A 21,106-nucleotide genomic window follows, 5' to 3' on the forward strand; every position below is an offset into this window, starting at 1 on the left:
ATAAAAATAATTTTAAAAAAATAAAAGAAAAAAAAGAGAGAGTGATTGAGAGTGGGGAGGGGTATTATGGAAAATGGAGTTGCAAAGGGGAAAGTGTGGGGAGGGAAGGAATTTCCATGGGTTATTGTTTATAATTATGGAAGTTGTCAATAAAATTTTTTTTAATTTAAATTATATAGAATGTGTAATTCTAAAGACAAAAATGCTCTTCAATCTCCCTGCTGCAAACAGTAACCACAGTGGACTCTGGTGTTCAATATATGGGAGATTTTTGTGAACCTGTGTGGATTAAAACAAAACAAAACAAATAGCCTCAGACTGTATATACTATCCTGCACCTATCTTAGATATTAAAAGTGGCATACAAATACCAAGCAAAGGTTTCTGATATTAAAGCAAGAATAATTCAAGAGAATATATTTGTAAAGCAAAGACTATGAAAATACATCTTTCCAGATTTGAAAGATGTGAAAATCTACCAGTGTGCAGCCATCTGGTTGTATGTTTATTTCCTTGAAGTTCACCCAAAAGGGTTGTTCTAATGCAGTATTTATTAAATGTATGCTTTCTGTCTAACATTATTGAGGAAAACAAGTATTTCCCTGGACCAGCCTCACTATCTTATTAACTGTAAATTGCATTACCTGAAGTGCAATCAATATTCTTCTGGTATACAGTGCTCCTAACATATCACTCTAAACCACATTAATAGACAGAGAAGACTGCATGTGATTTAGTAGGCTTTGTCTTGTCAGCTATTGTTTAGATTTCTTCATCCAAACCCAACAGTTTGAGCATTCTGACTGAGTGCAGGAAAAAAAATGCCACTTAAAGGGAAGCATGGGCTGGAGAGATGGCTTAGCAGTTAAGCGCTTGCCTGTGAAGCCTAAGGACCCCGGTTCAAGGCTCGATTCCCCAGTATTCATGTAAGCCAGATGCACAAGGTTTTGCTGGAGGCCCGGGGTGTGCCTATTCTGCCTCTCTCTCTCTGTCTCTCTCTCTCTTTCTGTGTGTGTGTGTGTGTGTGTGTGTGTGTGTGTGTGTGTGTGTCTGTCATTCTCAAATAAATAAATAAAAATTTAAGGAAAAAAAAAGGAAAATACAGCCGGTCATGGTGATGCACATCTTTAATCCCAGCACTTGGGAGAAGCAGAGGGCAGGAGGATTGCTGCAAGTTCAAGGCCATCCTGAGACTACATAGTGAATTCTAGAAAAAAAAACAAAACAAGGTACCCAAATCATTTGAAATATATATATATACACACACACACATATATATGTATGTATATATATATGTACATATATATATATGTGGTATATTGTTTTTTTGAGGTAGGGTCTCACTTTTATTTATTTAAAAAATTTATTTTTATTTTATGCTTTGGTTTCCGAGGTAGGGTCTCACTCTAGCCCAGGCTGACCTGGAATTCACTATGTAGTCTCAAGGAGGCTTTGAACTCATGGTGATCCTCATATCTCTGCCTCCCAAGTGCTGGGATATTTTAATGTGACCTGTAGTAAAGCTCTGAGGGTATGTCTGATACAAGGACAATTAAAATAGATTCTGGATGGAAAGATAGCTTAGCAATTAAGGTGCTTGCCTGCGAAGCCTAAGGACCCAGGTTTGATTCTCCAGGTCCCACGTCAACCAGATGCACAAGGTGGTGCATACCTTCTGGAGTTCATTTCCAGTAGCTAGAGGCCCTGGCATGCCCATTCTCTCTCTTTTTCCTTCTTTCTCTCCCTCTCTCTGCCTCTAATAAACAATTAAAAAAAAATTAAATTTCAAAGGTGTGTGCCACCATGCCCAGCTTTAAAGATAAATTTTTTGCCAGGTGTGGTGGGGCATGCCTTTAATCCCAGCACTCGGGAGGCGAAGGTAGGAGAATTGTCATGAGTTCGAGGCCACCCTGAGAATACAGGGTGAATTCCAGGTTAGCCTGGGCTAGAGTGAGACCCTACCTTGAAAAACCAAAACATAAAAATAAAATTTTTAAATAAATAACATAAAATAGGTTCTGCCTGCCAGAGGTTTCTTAGGAGGTAGTTTCTTTCTATAAGAAAGCATGTGAGCTGGGCGTGGTGGCACAGGCCTTTAATCCCAGCACTTGGGAGGCAGAGGTAGAAGGATCACTGAGAGTTCAAGGCCACCCTGAGACTATGCGTGCACTACCACACCCGGCTCTAGTAGCTCCTTTTTAGTAGTGACATCTTTTACCTAAAATAATCAACTTTTAAAGCTGCCTGAAAATGAATGTATTGTAGTTAGTTTCATGTTGCTGGGATGATCATCCAAACCAGGCACAGTTTAGAGGAGGAAACCATTTATTTCAAGCTTGTAGATCCAGGCGGAAGTTCCATCAATGGCGGAAGAAGCTGCTTCCATGCATCCAAGCGGGGAGACACCATCAGCAGCCAGCCAACATCAAAAGCAACAAGCAGAAAACTGGCAGCAAACAGAAGGGGCCCCTCCGGAGCTCAAACTTCCCTTTATACCTTTTGGTTAGAATTCAGATCCACCTCCAAGACACCTTAGGGCTGGACCCCAAGATCTGCCTCCAGTGACACCTCTTCAATCTAGATGGCTGGAGACAAGCCTTAATAAAACACCTGGATCTACGGGGGACATATGTTCAAACTACCACAGAATGTCTGCTAAATGACTTTTCATTATAAATCCAGGTAGGCTTCTGAAAAACTAAAAGATTGCTGTCTTTGAACTTAAAAAGTGATAATTTAATAAAGCATCTAAAAATCACATGCACAAAAATGTATGCTTATGCATTGTACAACATTAAGCAAGTACTAAATAATTTTTAATTTTTGAATTTGCATATTAATGATAATATTTTTTCAATTTTCTCTATCCATAAAGGGCTTATCTACTTGCTAAATCTAACTCAGAAAGTGTTAATATGACCATTGATGAAGGAAGCATACCTAAATTTAGCCCCAAACCCTGACAGTATAATGACATGTCTTGCTACTTCACATCCTCGTTCCACTGCAAACAGTGCAGCTCCTGGTGCTCTGGGATTTGCTTAACTTCCACATCAGCTCAAACCTCACCTGGCACCTCTCAAAGCAGTTTCTTTCTTGCAATTTCTCAATGGTGAGGTATATGTATAGAACCCTTGGTTTAGTTTCAGCCCTGGAAAAAAAAAAAAGTCAACTGACATCAACATCACACCTAAAACTGGGCCTCACATTGATACACTATGCACAGACATATTTGCACTTTCTACACACATGCTCACCCAAACACACTCTCACATACATTTATGCATTGTACACATACTCATTTATTTATTTTTAAATTTTTTTGTTCATTTTTATTTATTTTTTAATTTTTTAATTTTTATTAACATTTTCCATGATTATAAAAAAATATCCCATGGTAATTCCCTCCCTCCCCCCCCAACACTTTCCCGTTTGATCATTTATACACTGCATACACATTTACAAACTGCACACACACTCACGCATAGGCATTCACCTGGCAAAATCCACAGATAAGAGTCTAATATCTCCACCAGGGCTGGAGAGATGACTCAGCAGTTAAAAGCACTTGCTTGCAAAGTCTGATGGCTCAGGTTCAAATCTTCAGTACCCATGTGAAGCCAGACTCACAAAGTGATGCATGTATCTGGAATTCTTTTGCAGTGGCAGGAAGCCCTGGTGTGCCCCAATACTCTCTTTCTTTCTCCATTTCTCGGCTTGTAAATAAGTTTATGAAAAAAAAGAAAAGAAAAGAAAAGAAAAGTTTAGGGCTGGAGAGATGGTTTAGCAGTTAAGGTGCTTGCCTGCGAAGCCTAAGGACCGGTGTGCAACTCTCCAGATCCCACATAAGCACAAAGGTGAGGTAAGTGCAAGGTCACACATGCCCACTAGGTGGCAAAAGCGTCTAGGGTTTGATTACAGTGGCTGAGGCCCTAGCGGCTCTCTCTCTTTAAAAAAAGACAAAACTTTCCGGGCGTGGTGGCACATGCCTTTAATCCCAGCACTCGGGAGGCAGAGGTAGGAGGATCGCCATGAGTTCGAGGCCACCTTGAGACTCCATAGTGAACTCCAGGTCAGACCCTATCTCAAAAAACAAAAACAACAACAACAAAAAACTCTGGTTGAAGAGATGGCTTAGTGATTAAGGCACTTGCCTATGAAGCCTGTAGAGCTAGGTTTGATTCTCCCGTGCCCACATAAGCCATATGCACAAGGTGGCACATTAGTCTGACATTCGTTTGCAGTGGCTGGAGGCCCTGGTGCTCCCATTCTGCTGCTCTGTCTCTCTCTCTCTCTCTCTCTCTCTCTGCTTGCAAATAAGTATTTTTGTTTTTGGTTTCACTCTAGTCCAGGCTGACTTGGAATTCACTATGGAGTCTCAGGGTGGCCTTGAACTCACAGCGATCATCCTACCTCTGCCTCCCGAGTGCTGGGATTAAAGGCGTGTGCTGTCACACCTGGCTAATAAATAATTTTTTTAAAATTTTTATTTATTTATTTATTTGAGAGTGACAGACTCAGAGAGAAAGACAGAGGGAGAGAGAGAATGGGCGCGCCAGGGCTTCCAGCCACTGCAAACGAACTCCAGACGCGTGTGCCCCCTTGTGCATCTGGCTAACGTGGGACCTGGGGAACCGAGCCTCGAACCGGGGTCCTTAGGCTACACAGGCCAGCGCTTAACCGCTAAGCCATCTCTCCAGCCCTAATAAATAATTTTTAAAAGGGTCTACCATCTAAACATCAGCCAGCAGGTTAGAACTTCAACTTCCTTCCTGCCAGCCAGTGGGTTACTAGATCCTTCCACCAAATGACTCGTTCTCAGAATTTTCCTAGTGTACCCAATAAAATTACTTACCAAGGTCTACATACAATTATTTTTATTGTTTGGGGATGGGGTTGCTTTTTTTTTTTTTTTTGAGACTTTTTTTTTTTTTGTATTTGTATCAGCCATAGCCTCAAAGCTTTAAGATAAGATATAGTCCAAGCTGGCCTCAAATTTGCTATGTAACTGCGGTTCACCTTGAATTTCTGATTCTCTTGTCTCCTCCTCTCAAGTGTTGGGATTACAGATATGTGCCTCCATGCCTGGCTACATGTGATATTTTTTAAATGGGGGAGAGGAAGGGATTAAGCCATTATAAGTCTTTGGTTTGGTGGGGAAAGACAATGAGAAATTAAGTTCCAACTTGGCATATGGGGTGAATTGTATGAATTGTGCCCCTCCAGACAAGATGTTAAAATCCTAATTAATTCCAGGTTGAGAAATGGCTCAGCCATTAAATCACTTGCTTGCAAAGCCTGATGGAGGAACCTCTGGCATGCCCCTACTCTATTTGTCTCTATCTCTCAAATAAATAAACAAATACACACACACACACACACACACACACACATATTGGTTTTTGAAGGTAGGGTCTGGCTCTAGCCCAGGCTAACCTGGAATTCACTATGTAATTCAGGGTGGCCTCGAACTCATGGTAATCCTCCTACCTCTACTCCCCAAGTGCTGGGATTAAAGGCATGTGCCACTTTACCCGGCCTTCAAATAAATACATTTTTAAAATTCGTAATCCTAGCCTGGTATGGTGGCACATGTCTTTAAACCTAGAATCTGGGAGGCAGAGGTAGGAGAATTGCTGTGAGTTTCAGGCCAGCCTGGGACTACAGAGTGAGTTCCAGGTCAGCCTGGGCTAGAGTGAGATCCCACCTCAGGGAAAAAAAGTGGGGGGTTAGAAAGGTTGCTTAGTGGTTAAGGTATTTGCCTACAATGTCTAATGACCCAGGTTCAGTTACCCAGTACCCATGTAAAGCCAGATACATGTGATGCATGCATCTGGAATTTTTTTGCAGTGACTAGAGGCCCTGGTGTACCAAGCCTCCCCCCCCCCCCCCGCTTCCTCTCCCTCTCTCTCTCCTTGAAAATAAAGAAAAGCAAAGAAAAAAATCCTAATCCCTAGAACCTATAGATGTGAATACCAGCAGATGTGACCTATTTAGAAATAAGGTCTCTACAGATGGAATTAGTGAAGACAGAGTCATTTTAATCTAATAGAACTGCTACTGGCTTTAATCCAGTAAAACGGCTGTCCTTACAGGAAGAGGGAAGATGGTCACAGGAAACACACACACACACCATATGATACCAAAGGCAAAAATTATAGGGCTGCATTTTCAAATCTCAGATTCCTCAAGGAATGCTGGTTCCTGGGAAGAGACAAAGAGGATTCCACAAGGGGTCTGAGAGGGTGTGGCCATGCTGACACCTTGATTTTGGACTTTGATTTCTAGAACTATGAGATAATACATCCCTGTTGCTTCAAGGCACTCAGTTTGTGGCACTTAATTATGACAGCCAGAGGAGACTGATCAGTACAAAGATGACATGGCGTGCATTTCTTTGCCTTGCTGATGATACTTTCCCTCATGGGATTTGTTGGTTGCACACGCCTTTAATCCCAGCACTCTGAGGCAGTGGTAGGAAGATTGCCCTGAGTTTGAGGCCACCCAGAGACTACATAGTGAATTCCAGGTCAGCCTGGGCTAGAGTGAGACCCTACTTCAAAAAACAAAAACAAACAAACAATGACAAAAAAACCCCTAAATCTATTGATCATGTTCCTTAGAAGATGGACATTTATAATTTTGTAGAAGGTGTAGGTTTCTGCCTATCTTAGGTAAGTCTGTTGGGGCCAGTTGCATTGGCATTGTTTTGCCTCCATTCATCCATCCATCTTTCTTTTTATTTATTTGTTTGTTTTGGCTTTTCGAGACAGGGTCTCACTCTACCCTGGGCTGACCTGGAATTCACTCTGTAGTCCAAGGGTGACCTCTAACTCATGGCGATCCTCCTACCTCTGCCTCCCAAGTGCTGGGATTAAAGGCGTGTGCCACCACGCCCAGCCATCTATCTTTCAAAAAAAATATATTTATTTTACTTATTTATTTGAGGGAGAAGCAGGCAGAAAGCATCTTCTCACTCCAAGTTCTCTGGTACCCTGCTGTCCTTGAAAACATCTAGCTCTGGTCTTTGTCATCCTGCATGAGAGGAGCTGGAGTAAGTGATGGCAGAAGACAAACTCAAGGTATCATCCAGGTCCCGTGAGAAAAAGGGAACCATGCTGCTCAAGCACCTGTGGCCCCTCCCCATGGTTGACGCTCACTCCATCAGTCAGTTCCTAGGAACTGTGTATGATGAGAGTAAGTGGTACACTTCTGTAAGGAGAGTCCAAAAATGTTCACAAGGGCACCTATAATTTCACAAACAGCTTTTAGTTTGGCCCTTCTTTTCCTGATATGTATGTGTGTGTGTGTGTGTGTGTGTGTGTGTGTGTGTGTGTGTGTATATATATATATATATATATATATATATATATATATATATATATATACACACATACATACATACATAATTTTATTTTTATTTGTTTATTGGTTTTTCAAGGTAGGGTCTCACTCTAGCCCAGGATGACTTGAAATTCACTGTGTAGTCCCAGGCTGGCTTCAAACGCACAGCGATCCTCCTACTGCAATCTCCTGAGTGTCGGGATTAAAGGTGTGTGCCACCATGCCTGGCAGGATTTTTTAAAATTTATTTTATTTCATTTGCAAGCAGAGAGAATAGAAAAGAGACAGAGAGAGAATGGGTGTGCCATGGCCTCTAGCCACTGCAAATGAATTCCAGATGCATGTGCTACTTTCTGCATCTGGCTTTACGTGGGTACTGGGGAATCAAGCTCGGGTCATTAAGTCTTTTTAGGCAAGTACCTTAATCACTATGTCATCTCTCCAGACCATTTTATTTTACTTTTTTTGGGGGGTTTTCAGGGTAGTGTCTCACTCTAGCCCAGGCTGACCTATGCAGCAATCTCAGGCTGGTCTCAGCTCACAGTAGTTCTCCTACCTCAGCTTCCCAACTGCTGGAATCAAACATCTGGAGTTTGTTTACAGTGGCTGGAGGCCCTGGCGCTCCCATTCTCTCTCTCTCTCTTTCTTTCTCTCTCTCTGTCTCTTTCTCTCTCTGTCACTCTCAAATAAATAAATAAAAATGAACAAAAAAAAATTTTTTTTTAAGTGTGCACTACCATGCCCGGCCTATTTTTCTTTTTTTGGTGGCAGGATCTCACTGAAACCCAGGATGACATGGAACTCACTGTAGCCTCAGCCTGGCCTTGAAATCAGAACAATCCTCCTGCCTCAGCCTCCCCAGTGCTGGCACTAAAAGCATGTGCCACCAATGTGTTAATTTTTTTATTGAGACAAAGTCATTATGTAGCTTAGCCTGGAAATCACAGTATAGCCCAGGCTGACCTCAAACTCATGATCCTCCTGCCTTCACATTGGCCACTATGCCCACCTCCAAAATAAATATTCGAAAGGTCTTCTGAATTTCAGCACTGGATCAGAGGTAAAATTTATTTATTTTATTTATTTTTATGTATTTGAGACAGAGAGAGAGAGAGTGAGAGAGAAAGAATGGGCACACCAGGGCCTCTAGCCACTGCAAACAAACTCCAGGCACATGCGCCACCATATGCATCTGGCTTACATGGGACCTGGAGAATTGAATCTGGGTCCTTAGGCTTCACAGGCCAGCGCCTTAACTGCGAAGCCATCTCTCCAGCCCCAGAGGTAAGATTTAAATTGTTAATTCATTCATTCATTCACTCATTCATTCAAATAAAGTCTGTCTTAGAACAGCTGTAGGGCCACAAACTGTCTCCAGGGTCAGTCATTTATCAGTGCACCCTGTAGAACTCTCAGTTCCTGAGGCAACAGTCTTGGTTCGATGATGGTGCAAGTCTATGATGCCGGCATTTTGTTTTGGGATTTTTTGTTTGTTTGTTTTTTAGGTAGGGTTTTGCTATAGCCCAGGCTGACTTAGAATTCCCTATCTAGTCTCAGGGTGGCCTCGAACTACCTTTGCCTGGGACTAAAGGGGTGCGTCACTCCACCCGGCTTGATGTTAGCATTTTGATTGCCAGGTAGTTTCAAAACTTGGCTGAGAGCAGCACAGCGACTCACTCACAGGTTGTAGAAGAAAGAGCCAGCACTTGCCTGTCAAACTGTGGAGAATACCAGGTTTTCAAGCAGTTGGGAGCATGTTGCCTTTCTGTACAAGCCAGATCCCCATTCTGACCTCAAGTGACATGAATAGTGGCACTCAGAAAGACAGGTCTGCTGCGAGAATGACCACATTTGAAGAAGAAAACAAAAAAGGCTCTTTACAGGCAAAAGAAGGCTCTTGAGATGAAGTCACCCAAATCAGCATGAGCCCTAAATCTAACTGTAAGTGTCTGTAAAGCAGAGGAGTGGGGACAGGAGGAAGGAGGCAGGGGTAGGTGTGATTTATCTACAATACAAGGCACACAAAAGTTTCCCAGGAAAGTGGCCTGGAACAGATGTGCCCTCAGGGCCTCTGGAAAGAAACAACCGCCCACACACCTTGATTTCAGCCTGCCAGCCCGAGCTATAAGAGATCAAATGTCTGCTCTCTCAAGACCCAGTTAGCAGAGCCTGGGAATGAGCACACCTTCCTAGTTCTGTGCAGGGAGCGTTAATCTCCCTGCTTCCCCCTCCATTCCTCCTTGGTCTCTCTTCTCCACCCCACAGCACTCAGAGCTTGTCCTCCAGTGAATGCTCACTGGCTTCCTCCTGTTACACTTTCCACCACCCTCTCCTTAGCAGGGCAGGAACCTGGCAGCTCATTCTTAACCCCAACATTACCTACTTTAGTACCATCCTTTTTTTTTTTTTTAATTTTTATTTATTTATTTATTTGTTTGAGAGCGACAGACACAGAGAGAAAGACAGATAGAGGGAGAAAGAGAATGGGCGCACCAGGGCTTCTAGCCTCTGCTAACGAACTCCAGACACGTGCGCCCCCTTGTGCATCTGGCTAACGTGGGACCTGGGGAACCGAGCCTCGAACCGGGGTCCTTAGGCTTCACAGGCAAGCGCTTAACTGCTAAGCCATCTCTCCAGCCCATTACCTTCCTTGAAATATATAGCTTTGTGGTAGAGCTCTTGCCTAGCAAACACATGGCCCTGTGTTCAATCCCTAACACTGGGCACATGTATGCATGCACGCATACACATATACACACACATGCACACACGCATCTTGGTGAATTTTCCCCACAACACTTAGCCATCTACCAGATGATGCCTGGTAGATATTTAGTTGACACTGGACTCTGAGCTCCACGAAGGTAGTATGTATTCGAAGAATTCTGGTTAAAGCCTGGCATGGTGGCACACGCCTTTGATTCCAGCACTCCGGAGGCAGAGATAGTGTGTTTCGGGCCAGCCTGGGCTAGAGTGAGGCCCTACCTCAAAAAAAAAAAAAAAAAAAGTAATTCTGGTTGAATGAATGATATATTCTCCCATACTTAGTGGGATCCTTCACATTACCCTTAATTTCTCCATCTCAATTCTTTTTCTTTAATACTTTATTTATTTGAGAGAAAGAGGTAAAGAATGTGTGTGTGTGACACAGAGAGAGAGAGAGAGAGAGAGAGAGAGAGAGAGAGAGAGAATGGGCGCACCAGGGCTTCCCGCCACTGCAAACAAGCTCCAGATGCATGTGCCCCCTTTGTGCATCTGGCTTACATGGTCCTGAAGAATTGAACCAGGATCCTTAGGCTTCGCAGGCAAACGCCTTAACCAGTAAGCCACCTCTCCAGCTCTAATTATTATTATTATATTTTTATTTATTTATTTATTTTGGTTTTTTAAGGCAGAGTCTCACTCTGGCCCAGGCTGACCTGGGATTCACTATGTAGTCTCAGGGTGGCCTTGAACTCATGGCAATCCTCCTACCTCTGCCTCCCAAGTGCTGGGATTAAATGTGTGCGTCACCACGCCCGGCTGCTAGTTGTTTTTTTAAAGGTTATTTAGTTGAGAGAGAGAGAGAGAGAGAGAGAATGGGTGTGTCAGGGCCTCGACCTACTGCAAACGAACTCCAGATGCGTGCACTGCCTTTTGCATCTGGCTTACATGGGTACTGGGGAATCAAACCTGGGTCCTTAGGCTTTGCAGGCAAGTTCCTTAACCATCTCTCCTACTCCCTATCTTTATTTTTTGACAGATTCATTATATAGCCCAAGCTAGCCTTAAACTCACAATTCTCCTACCTCAGCCGGCTAGTGCTGGCATCACAGCATGTGCACCTAGGCTTTGCCGCCTTTCCTGAGTGAACTCCACCCTCAAGTGCAGACAAAACTGAACTCTGACTCACACTTTGGTGAGAAAGTCCACTCAGATTCCATGAAAGGCAGCCAGCTGGGCCAAGGTTCTTCCATCGCACAACAGCCTCCACACAAGACAAGAAGAATGTGTATGTTGAAGTTGCAAACATGAGCTGGACATGGGCTCACACCTGGGAGGCTGAGGTGGAAGGACTACTGTGAGTTTGAGGTCAGTTTGGGCTACAGAGATAGAGACCCTGAAGCCAAAAAATTAAAAAAAAAAAAAAAAAAAAAGCTGGGCATGGTGGCACATGCCTTTAATCCCAGCACCTGGGAGGCAGAGGTAGTAAGATCGCCTTGAGTTCAAGACCACCCTGAGATGACATAGTGAATCCCACGTCAGCCTGGGCTAGAGCAAGACCCTACCTCGAAAACCCAATAAACAAATAAATCACAACTCTAATTAAATAAGAATCCCCACTGCTCACTCCAACATTCCAGAATGTTTTCTCTTCACTTTGTTGGTTTGAATTGGGATACTGTGCATGCTAGTTTCCCCTCTTGCTTCCTTTAAATGCCAGCCTGGCCGTTGGACTTTACTATTCAGTAGAGCAGGAGGAAGCTCAAATGCAAGACCTCCTTGGGTGCAAAATTAAATTGATTTTTTTTTAAAGCCACTTGAATTCACCAGAAACAACTGCCTTTTAGCACTTGTCTGAACTCCTGCCTAATTATTTTTAGGGCTTTGAGTTTGAAAGCAAATTGTATTATGCTCCTCTGAAAGTATATACTTATAGAGCCATTTGGAATCCCTTCAGCATCTCAGCAAGTCGCTGCTGGAATGTGTAATGTTATAAATTCTATTAGATCACTGATCCCAGGGCTGGAAATGACACAGAGAACTAACAGATCCCAATCCCTTCCCCCATGACTCAAAGCCACATCTTTATTATTATTTTACATTTTATTTGAATTAAAAAATGTTAGGTAATGAATCATTTCATAAATAATTTTCTTTCTTTATCCATTTTATTAAGTAGAAAGTTGCATGGGTATATCCTATGTTAGTACCATCATTTCCATCCTCCCTGCCCCCACTCCGCTGAGGGCCCTCCAAAGTTGAATTGCTGGTGTACCCCCTAGGTCTGCGGGGTGTAGATGTGAGAGCAGCAGTCAGTCCATTGTAAGGGGCAGGGCAGTACCTCTGGACATTCCCTTCTACTCTGTGTCAAAGCCACATCTTCACAGGCCAGAAAATAAGTGACTATATGCGTCAGGTTCCCAATCCCTGCCTCGCCTACAACGCTTAGATACATACATTCATGTAAAATGAGACCAAATCCATAAACAGCTAAATTTGAAAAGGAAGTTGGGAAAGAACTTTCTAGTCATAGGATCCATGATCATGTCTCTTATGACTAACACTGGCAGGAATTACAGGTAAATACTCTTTCTTCTCTCCTGGTATTAGGTTGGTAGATACCAGAAACCTAATCTAATCCAACCAGGTTGATTTCCCACCAAGTTTCCATGGCAAGAGCTGGCAAAAAAAAAAAAAAAAAGAATTGCGGTTTTGTTTTAGTTTGTTTGGAGGCGGGTCTCCTGTAGCCCAGGCTATCCTCAAATATACTATGTATCTGAGGATGATCATGAATTCCTGATCCTCCTGCCTCCACATCCAAGTGTTAGGATTATAGACCAGTGCCACGATGCCTGGCTCAACATACGCAAATCTATAAATGTAATACATTACATAAACGGGTTGAAGGACAAAAATCACATGATCATCTCATTAGACGCAGAGAAAACATTTGACAAAATCCAACATCCCTTCATGATAAAAGTCCTACAGAGACTGGGAATAGAAGGAACATATCTCAATATAATAAAGGCTATTTATGACAAGCCTACAGCCAACATATTACTAAATGGGGAAAAACTGGAAGCTTTTCCACTAAAATCAGGAACAAGACAAGGGTGTCCACTGTCCCCACTTTTATTTAATATAGTTTTGGAAGTCTTAGCCATAGCAATAAGGCAAGAGACACACATAAAAGGGATACAAATTGGAAAGGAAGTGTGATAGTTAAGGTGTTGTCAACTTGATCTGTTTAGTAATCCACAGGCTGCTTCTAGGAAGGATCAACTAAAGGAGGAGGTCTTTCTCCCAGGATGAGCCCTTACCCCAGAGTGGGCGGCCCCACTCAGAGAGGGACTTGATATAAGGAAGCTCTGGGTAGAAGAGTTCCCTTTTCCTTCCTTCCTTCCACTTGGCTGCCGGAGCTACTCCCTACCTTCTAGCGTGGATTGAAGACCAGTACGGACTAAAAACCAACATCAACTGAAGACCCACGTGGATCGAAACCCAGTGGCTCCTCAGGAAGCCTCCAGGCTTTCTGGCTCCTCAGGAAGCCTCCAGGCTTTCCGGCACCATCTGCAGTGCCGGGTCGGGACTGCTGAGGCATCTGGCCACGTGGACTGAGCAGCTACCAGGTTCGGTGATTCTCAGGCCTGCAACTGCTATTGGACTACTGTAAGCTAATCCAATAAATTCCCTTTATAAAATAATTCATTCTAGTAATTCTGTTCCTCTAGAGAACCCTGACTAATACAGGAAGAGATCAAGTTATCATTATTTGCAGATGACATGATTCTATACATAAAGGACCCTAAAGACTCTACTAGCAAACTGTTAGAGCTGATCTAAACCTACAGCAATGTAGCAGGATACAAAATAAATACACAGAAATCAGTAGCCTTCATATATGCTAACAACAAAAACACAGAGGATGAAACCAGAGAATCACTCCCATTCACAATTGCATCAAAAAAAATAAAGTACCTTGGAATAAACCTAACCAAGGAAGTAAAGAATCTCTACAATGAGAACTTTAAAACACTCAAGCGAGAAATTGCAGAAGACACAGTGGAGAAACATCCCTTGTTCCTGGATTGGAAGAATCAATATCGTGAAAATGGCAATCTTACCTAAAGCAATCTACACATTTAATGCAATCCCTATCAAAATTCCAAAGGCTTTCTTCATGGAAATAGAAAAAACAATCCAAAAATTCATTTGGAATCACAAAAAACCTCGAATATCTAAAATAATACTGAGCAACAAAATGAGGCTGGTGGTATCACCATACCTGATTTTAACCTATACTACAGAGCCATAGTAACAAAAACAGCATGGTACTGGCACAAAAACAGACATGTAGATCAGTGGAACAGAATAGAGGATCCAGATGTAAGCCCAAGTAGCTATAGCCACCTGATATTCGATAAAAATGCCAAAAATACTCGGTGGAGAAGAGACAGCCTCTTCAGCAAATGGTGTTGGGAAAACTGGATATATATCTGCAGAAGGATGAAAATAGATTCTTCTCTCTCACCATGCACAAGACTTAAGTCCAAATGGATTAAAGACCTTAACATCAGACCTGAAACTCTGAAACTGCTAGAGGAAAAAGTAGGGGAAACCCTTCAACATATTGGTCTTGGCAAAGACTTTCTGAATACAACCCCAATTGCTCAGGCAATAAAACCACAGATTAATCACTGGGACCTCATGAAATTACAAAGATTTTGCACTGCAAAGGACACAGTGAAAAAAGCAAAGAGGCAACCTACAGAATGGGAAAAAATCTTCACCAGCTATATATCTGATAGAGGATTAATATCTAGGATATACAAAGAACTCAAAAATTTAAATAATAAGGAATCAAACAAGCCAATCAAAAAATGGGCTATGGAGCTAAATAGAGAGTTCTCAAAGGAAGAAATACGAATGGCATATAAGCATCTAAAAAAATGTTCTACGTCACTAGTCATCAGGGAAATGCAGATTAAAACTACATTGAGATTCCATCTCACTCCTGTCAGATTGGCCACCATCATGAAAACAAATGATCATAAATGTTGGCTGGGATGTGGAAAAAAAGGAACCCTTCTACACTGCTGGTGGGAATGCAATCTGGTCCAGCCATTGTGGAAAGCAGTGTGGAGGTTCCTAAAACAGCTAAAGATTGATCTACCATATGACCCAGCTATAGTACACCTAGGCATATATCCAAAGGACTCATCTCATTTCCTTAGATGTGCTCAACCATGTTTATTGCTGCTCAATTTATAATAGCTGGGAAATGGAACCAGCCTAGATGTCCCTCAACAGATGAGTAGATAATGAAGATGTGGCACATTTATACAATGGAGTTCTACTCAGCGGTAAAGAAAAATGAAGTTATGAAATTTGCAGAAAAATGGATGGACCTGGAAAGTATTATACTAAGTGAGGTAACCCAGGCCCAGAAAGCCAAGCGCCACATGTTCTCTCTCATATGTGGATCCTAGCTACAGATGACTGGGCTTCTGCGTGAGAATGAAAATACTTAGTAGCAGAGGCCATTAAGGTAAAAAGGAGACATAAAGGGTAGAGAAAGGAAGGGAGGAGGATACTTAATAGGTTGATATTGTATATATGTAATTACAATGATTGTAATGGGGAGGTAATATGATGGAGAATGGAATTTCAAATGGGAAAGTGTGGGGGTGGGGAGGGAGGGAATTACCATGGGATATATTTTATAATCATGGAAAATGTTAATAAAAATAAATAAATAAATAAATAAAATGAACAAGGTGGAGGCACTCAGACCTTGTCCCCACCCCAATTCCCATCACTAGGACCCCATCTCTAGCACCTACATACTCCCTGGAGTCATGAAGATGAGTGCTGCTTACAGCCTTAGTCACAGAAATGACTCTTCCTCCCCCTCCTCTTCTTCCTCTTCTTCCTCTGCCCTCTCCTGCTCCCTCTCCTTCTTCTGCAGCAGGCTGCAGTTTATTCAGAAACTCACAACTGGTCTGAGTGCTGAGAACAAGTGACTGGTAAGTGTTCAGCCCTAAGCAGGACACATGTACACATACCCGTCAAAGGCCTAGGGAACACCATGGAAGAGAAAGTGGCGGGAATGGATGAGGCAGAGGAGGGGGAGGAATGTTGTGGAATACTTACTTCTGGAGACGACATGGCCATTGCAATCAGGAGCACGCAGCAGGTGGGGTTACCTGCGCCAGACTGGACTCATCAGTATTCACTAGTGCATGAGAGAGGCCCCGCTCCTCCCTGAGGAGCTAGTACTGTTCAAGGTACCAGTGGAGGAGGAGTCGTTTTATTCAGTGGTGTAGTCACATTTAATCCAGCACTTGGGAGGCTGATGTAGGAGGATTCCCATGAGTTTGAGGCCAGCCTGGACTGTAGCATGAGTTCCAAGTCAACCTAAGCTAGAGTGAGAGCCCACCTCAAACATAAATTTTGTTTTTGTTTTTTGAGGTAGGGTCTCACTCTAGCCCAAGCTGACCTGAAATTCACTATGTAGTCTCAGGGTGGCCTCAAACTCACAACAATCCTCCTATCTCTGCCTCCCAAATGCTGAGATTAAAGGGGTATGCCACCATACCCAGCATTCAAATATAATTTTGTTTGTTTGTTTGTTTGTTTGTTTGTTTTGAGGTAGGGTCTTACTCTGGCCTAGCCCAGGCTGACCTGGAATTAACTACATAGTATCAGGGTAGCCTCAAACTCACCGTGATCCTCCTACCTCTGCCTTGAGTGCTGGGATTAAAGGCGTGTGCCACCACGCCCCACTCAAATATAAATTTTACAAACACACACACACACACACACACACTTGTTCTTATATCTAGTTTAGTTTTGCTTGTGTTCAAACTCTATAAAAATACTATAATGATAATCTAGGATTCAATTCCTTTCCTCCTATATGCCCCATTAACCTGTTTGATCAGCACTTGTTTCAGTATTTCTTGCTATGTTCTTTAAGTCAGTAGTAGAGGTTTAAAGAACAAAAAAACTTCTCTACTCTTTAATGTTCAGTAACTGTGGCTTGCAAATTAAACTCATGCAAGTCAAATTAGCAAAAGGAAAAACAGTGTGTGTGTGTGTATATATAACACACACACACACACACACACACACACACACACACTCTGGAATGATCATTAATTAGTAACCCAAAGGAGTGGTTACCATTTGCAGCTTGCTTGTTTTATTTATTGTTTGTTTATTTTTGAGGCAGTCTCACTGTAGCCCTGACTGGAGAACTTGTTTGAAGGTGCTAGCAGGGGAACCCAGCAACTTGTATACCCTTGACAGAGCGCTGATGCTCCTCCGTTCAGGGAAAGTAGTCTTCCTCTTCTTGACCCCAGTTCACAGCTTAGGGAGGGCACACATGGAGCAGTGAGGGAGGAAGGGGACACCGGCCCAGCCAGTTAGATCAGCTGAATCAACCCTGATGGTCAATGGAATGAGAGATGTCACAGCTAGATCACCCTCACTTCCCCATGCTGACCTGAAACTCACTCTCTAACACACGCTGATCTTGAACTCTTGGCAATCCTACCTCAGCAGGGCTGGGACTACAGACATGGGCCACTACACCCAACTATTTATTGAGATTGTTTAAATTTAAATATTTATTTATTTTTGTTACTTATTTATTGTGAGACAGTCTCATTAGCTCAAACTCCTTTTGCCAGAAGTTAGTACTTTCGGTGGCATATTTTGGAGTACTATATCCCAATCCCCTTTAGGTTCAAAAGGAATTCTGGGATGGGAAAGTGAATAGTTTCTATCAGTTTATAAGGATAAAAATGCTAAACCAGGTGTGGTGGTTCAAGCCTTTAATCCCACACTAGGGAGGCAGAGGTAGGAAGATTGCTGTGAGTTTGAGGACTAGAGAATGAGTGTGAAGTTAGCCTAGGCTAGAGTGAGACCCTGCCTCAAAAAAAAAAAAAAAAAAAAAGCCAGTAATACAAATAAGATAGTATGAAGAAAAATCTATGTCATTAGATACACTGCAATGATTGCTATTAAATAAAATCCCACCTCAGTCAGCATTTGGCAACATTCCTAACATCTTTCCTTACCTACTACTTCTCCTAAATAACACATACTTGGTTTGGTTACTGAGTGAGCTAGCTTAGTCTTTAGAAGTCCCTAAGCTTTTTGTACCATCATCATTTTATCTATGACAAAATTTCAACCAAACCCCATTTTGTTTGTTTGTTTGTTTTCATTAGGAGAGAATTTTATTTTAAAAGTGTCATCTTAAACTGCAAGGATATCCATTAAACATCACAATTAAACGTGTCAAAGGAGAAGCCATGTTGCAAAATGCCCACTTAACCCACTCAGACATCTCAAACCCACCCTTTGCTGACCTTCTATGCCCCATTTTTTAAAAAAATATTTTTCTTCTTTTTAATAAACAAGAGAAAGTAGACAGGTACATATCAGTAAATGCTGTCTTTTTTTTTTTGTTTTTGATGTAGGGTCTCACTCTAGCCCAGGCTGACCTGGAATCGACTATTTAGTCTCAGGATGGCCTTGAACTCCTACCTCTGCCTCCCAAGTGCTGGGATTAAAGGGGTGCGCCACTACACCCAGCAAGGAATTCTTTTTTTAAAAAAAAAATATATATATATATATATATATATATATATATATATATATTTTTTTTTTTTTTTTCCCAAGGAGAGATGAGAGAGAGAGAGAGCTAGCGAGAGTGGGGGAGGGGCTCGGGAGTGGGGGAGGGGCAGAAAATGGGGTGCACCAGGGCCTCCAGCCACTGCAAACGAATTCCAGATGCACACCATTTTATACATCTGGTTTTATGTGGCTACTGGAGAATCGAACTCTGGTTGTTAGGTTTTGCAGGCAAGTGAAGCCTTCTCTCCCTCCCTCAAAGGAATTCTTTAAAAAACAAAAAATTCCTTAACATGCTTAGAATTCAGAGGCTGCTGAAACCGCCAGGGCTCATGTGTGGACTGTTTCATTGAGTTTCTTGAAGTATGTAATCATGTATGCTATGTAATTACAAAGGTATTTAGAAACAGAGGTACAGGAAGGTCATGGTACATTGCACAGAGGGGTCATCCCATTCCTCAGATAAGAGAGAATACCTGCATTTTGCAGTAAGGTCTGTGGTAACGATTCCTGGTACTCTTCCTTTATCTGTCAGGAAGATCAGCTTGGGTGGTGGCCTCCATGATATGCGCCTAAAGGCAAGGGTTAGGTTTAATTCATTTTTGACCAGTACACAGGTTCAACGCACATCCTCAGGGGAAATGCTCCTTAAGGAATATAACATTATGTTGTCATCGGTATGTTTTTCCTGTGCAAACCCGTCTCCTCCCCCCCATTGGTCCTTACACTTAGGTGATAAATATATGAAGTTTTGAAAAGTTACTTTCTCAATCAGTTCTTGAAAGAATATATCCTCCCACCCACACCCACCCCGGTCCCACAGTGAGTGGAGAAAAGATGAATCATTTGAGGGGTGATTTAGACTGAAGAACTGGAGCGGGGCTTTTACAGGCGCGGGGGTTTCCCGGGTGCATTCTCTGGGCGGGGCTGCGAGGACAGGCTTACTTGACAGCGGGCTGTCAATCTCCAGGGCGCACAAGGCCCGGGAGGCCGCTGGGGGCTCCACGGGGGGTGCGGGGCAGGCAGAGACCCTGGGGCGACCCCGCTCCCCACCCCGCCCCGCCCCCCGCCCCCGCCCCGCCCGGACTCCGAACCCACGTCTCTGCCAGAGGAGGCGCCTGACTCGATTTCTCATTTTGCCTCTGTAGGCCGGGGTCGGGCAGGGCAGGGCAGGGGTTCCCGGCTCGGTCGGGGCTGTTCCCACCAGACTCACCTCCAGTCGGGGAGCCTCGATGGTACCCCGGAGCAACCTGCCCACTTTACTTTCAGATTCAGCTAGGGCGCTACCCACAATGCATTTGCAAAAATAAAATGCAAAATAGCCCGGTGATTAACTTAATTCTTGCAGTCTTACTTATCAGATAGTGGTCTTTTCACTTTCATTGCACTTAATCTGGTGGCTTTATATACTTTATTTTTCATGGTTGTGACAGTACCATGAAAAATCTCCTTACTTAGAAAAGATTTGAAATAGGAACTATATATAGTTAACGACTTGCAGGCTTTCTCAGTTGGTCCGAAGGCTGTGGGTTATTGTTAAGCTGTTTAACATTGTCTCCCCCCACACCCCTGCTTGACTAGCTTTCCCTTTTGCCTTATGGAATTGGTAGTGTTTGTACAAATTATCAAGAAAGTGCAATAAGGTAATTTTTGCTGGTGATTTGAATCGAGAACTGTCTACTTTTTTTTTCTTTTTTCAAGGTAGGGTCTCACTCTTGCCCAGGCTCACCCTTCCTAGTTAGCAATAGCATGATCTCTCTCATGGGCTTGTGTGAACTGTTTAGGTTTGGTTTACTCTGGTTCAGTTTTTTTTCTTTTAATTAATTAATTATTTATTTATTTGAGAACGACAGACACAGAGAGAAGGACAGATAGAGGAAGAGAGAGAGAATGGGCGCGCCAGGGCTTCCAGCCTCTGCAAACGAACTCCAGACGCGTGCACCCCCTTGTGCATCTGGCTAACGTGGGACCTGGGGAACCGAGCCTCGAACCGGGGTTCTTAGGCTTCACAGGCAAGCGCTTAACCGCTAAGCCATCTCTCCAGCCCTGGTTCAGTTTTTTGAGACAGTTTTCCCCAAGCCTCCTTGCTGGCCTGGAATTCCCTATGTAAGAATTTACCACCACTCTCCCTTGTTTATGTTCCTACTTACGGGCATTTATATATGGGTGGAAAAAAATCTGGAAGATAAAACACCAATTTAACAGTGTTTGCATGACTCTGGGGAATGCAATATCAGAGGTCATTCAAGAAATCACTGAGACTTCTAAGACAGTAAACAGTTTGTTGTTTTGAATTCAATAATTGTGTCTGGCTTTACATAGCTACTGGGGACTTGAACTCCAGGCCAGTAGGCTTTGCAAACAGCACTTTAACTGCTGAGCTATCTCCCCAGCCCTGCAACTTGCTTTTACT

At 42.9% G+C, this 21,106-nt stretch overlaps 2 long non-coding RNA genes across 2 annotated transcripts; both read right to left on the reverse strand.

Moving 5' to 3' along the window:
• Positions 1-2,320: 2,320 nt before the first annotated feature.
• LOC123464111 lies at positions 2,321-3,638 on the reverse strand. Its single transcript, XR_006639365.1, has 3 exons — positions 3,497-3,638; positions 2,941-3,151; positions 2,321-2,585 (listed from the first exon to the last, which is right to left on the reverse strand). It is a non-coding gene; the product is annotated as an uncharacterized LOC123464111 (long non-coding RNA).
• A 24-nt stretch (positions 3,639-3,662) lies between these two features.
• LOC123464000 lies at positions 3,663-19,976 on the reverse strand. Its single transcript, XR_006639293.1, has 3 exons — positions 19,907-19,976; positions 19,170-19,265; positions 3,663-3,716 (listed from the first exon to the last, which is right to left on the reverse strand). It is a non-coding gene; the product is annotated as an uncharacterized LOC123464000 (long non-coding RNA).
• Positions 19,977-21,106: the final 1,130 nt, after the last annotated feature.

This window comes from Jaculus jaculus, chromosome 10 (genome assembly GCF_020740685.1).
Source record: "Jaculus jaculus isolate mJacJac1 chromosome 10, mJacJac1.mat.Y.cur, whole genome shotgun sequence".
In the NCBI taxonomy this organism is placed as follows: Eukaryota; Metazoa; Chordata; class Mammalia; order Rodentia; family Dipodidae; genus Jaculus; species Jaculus jaculus.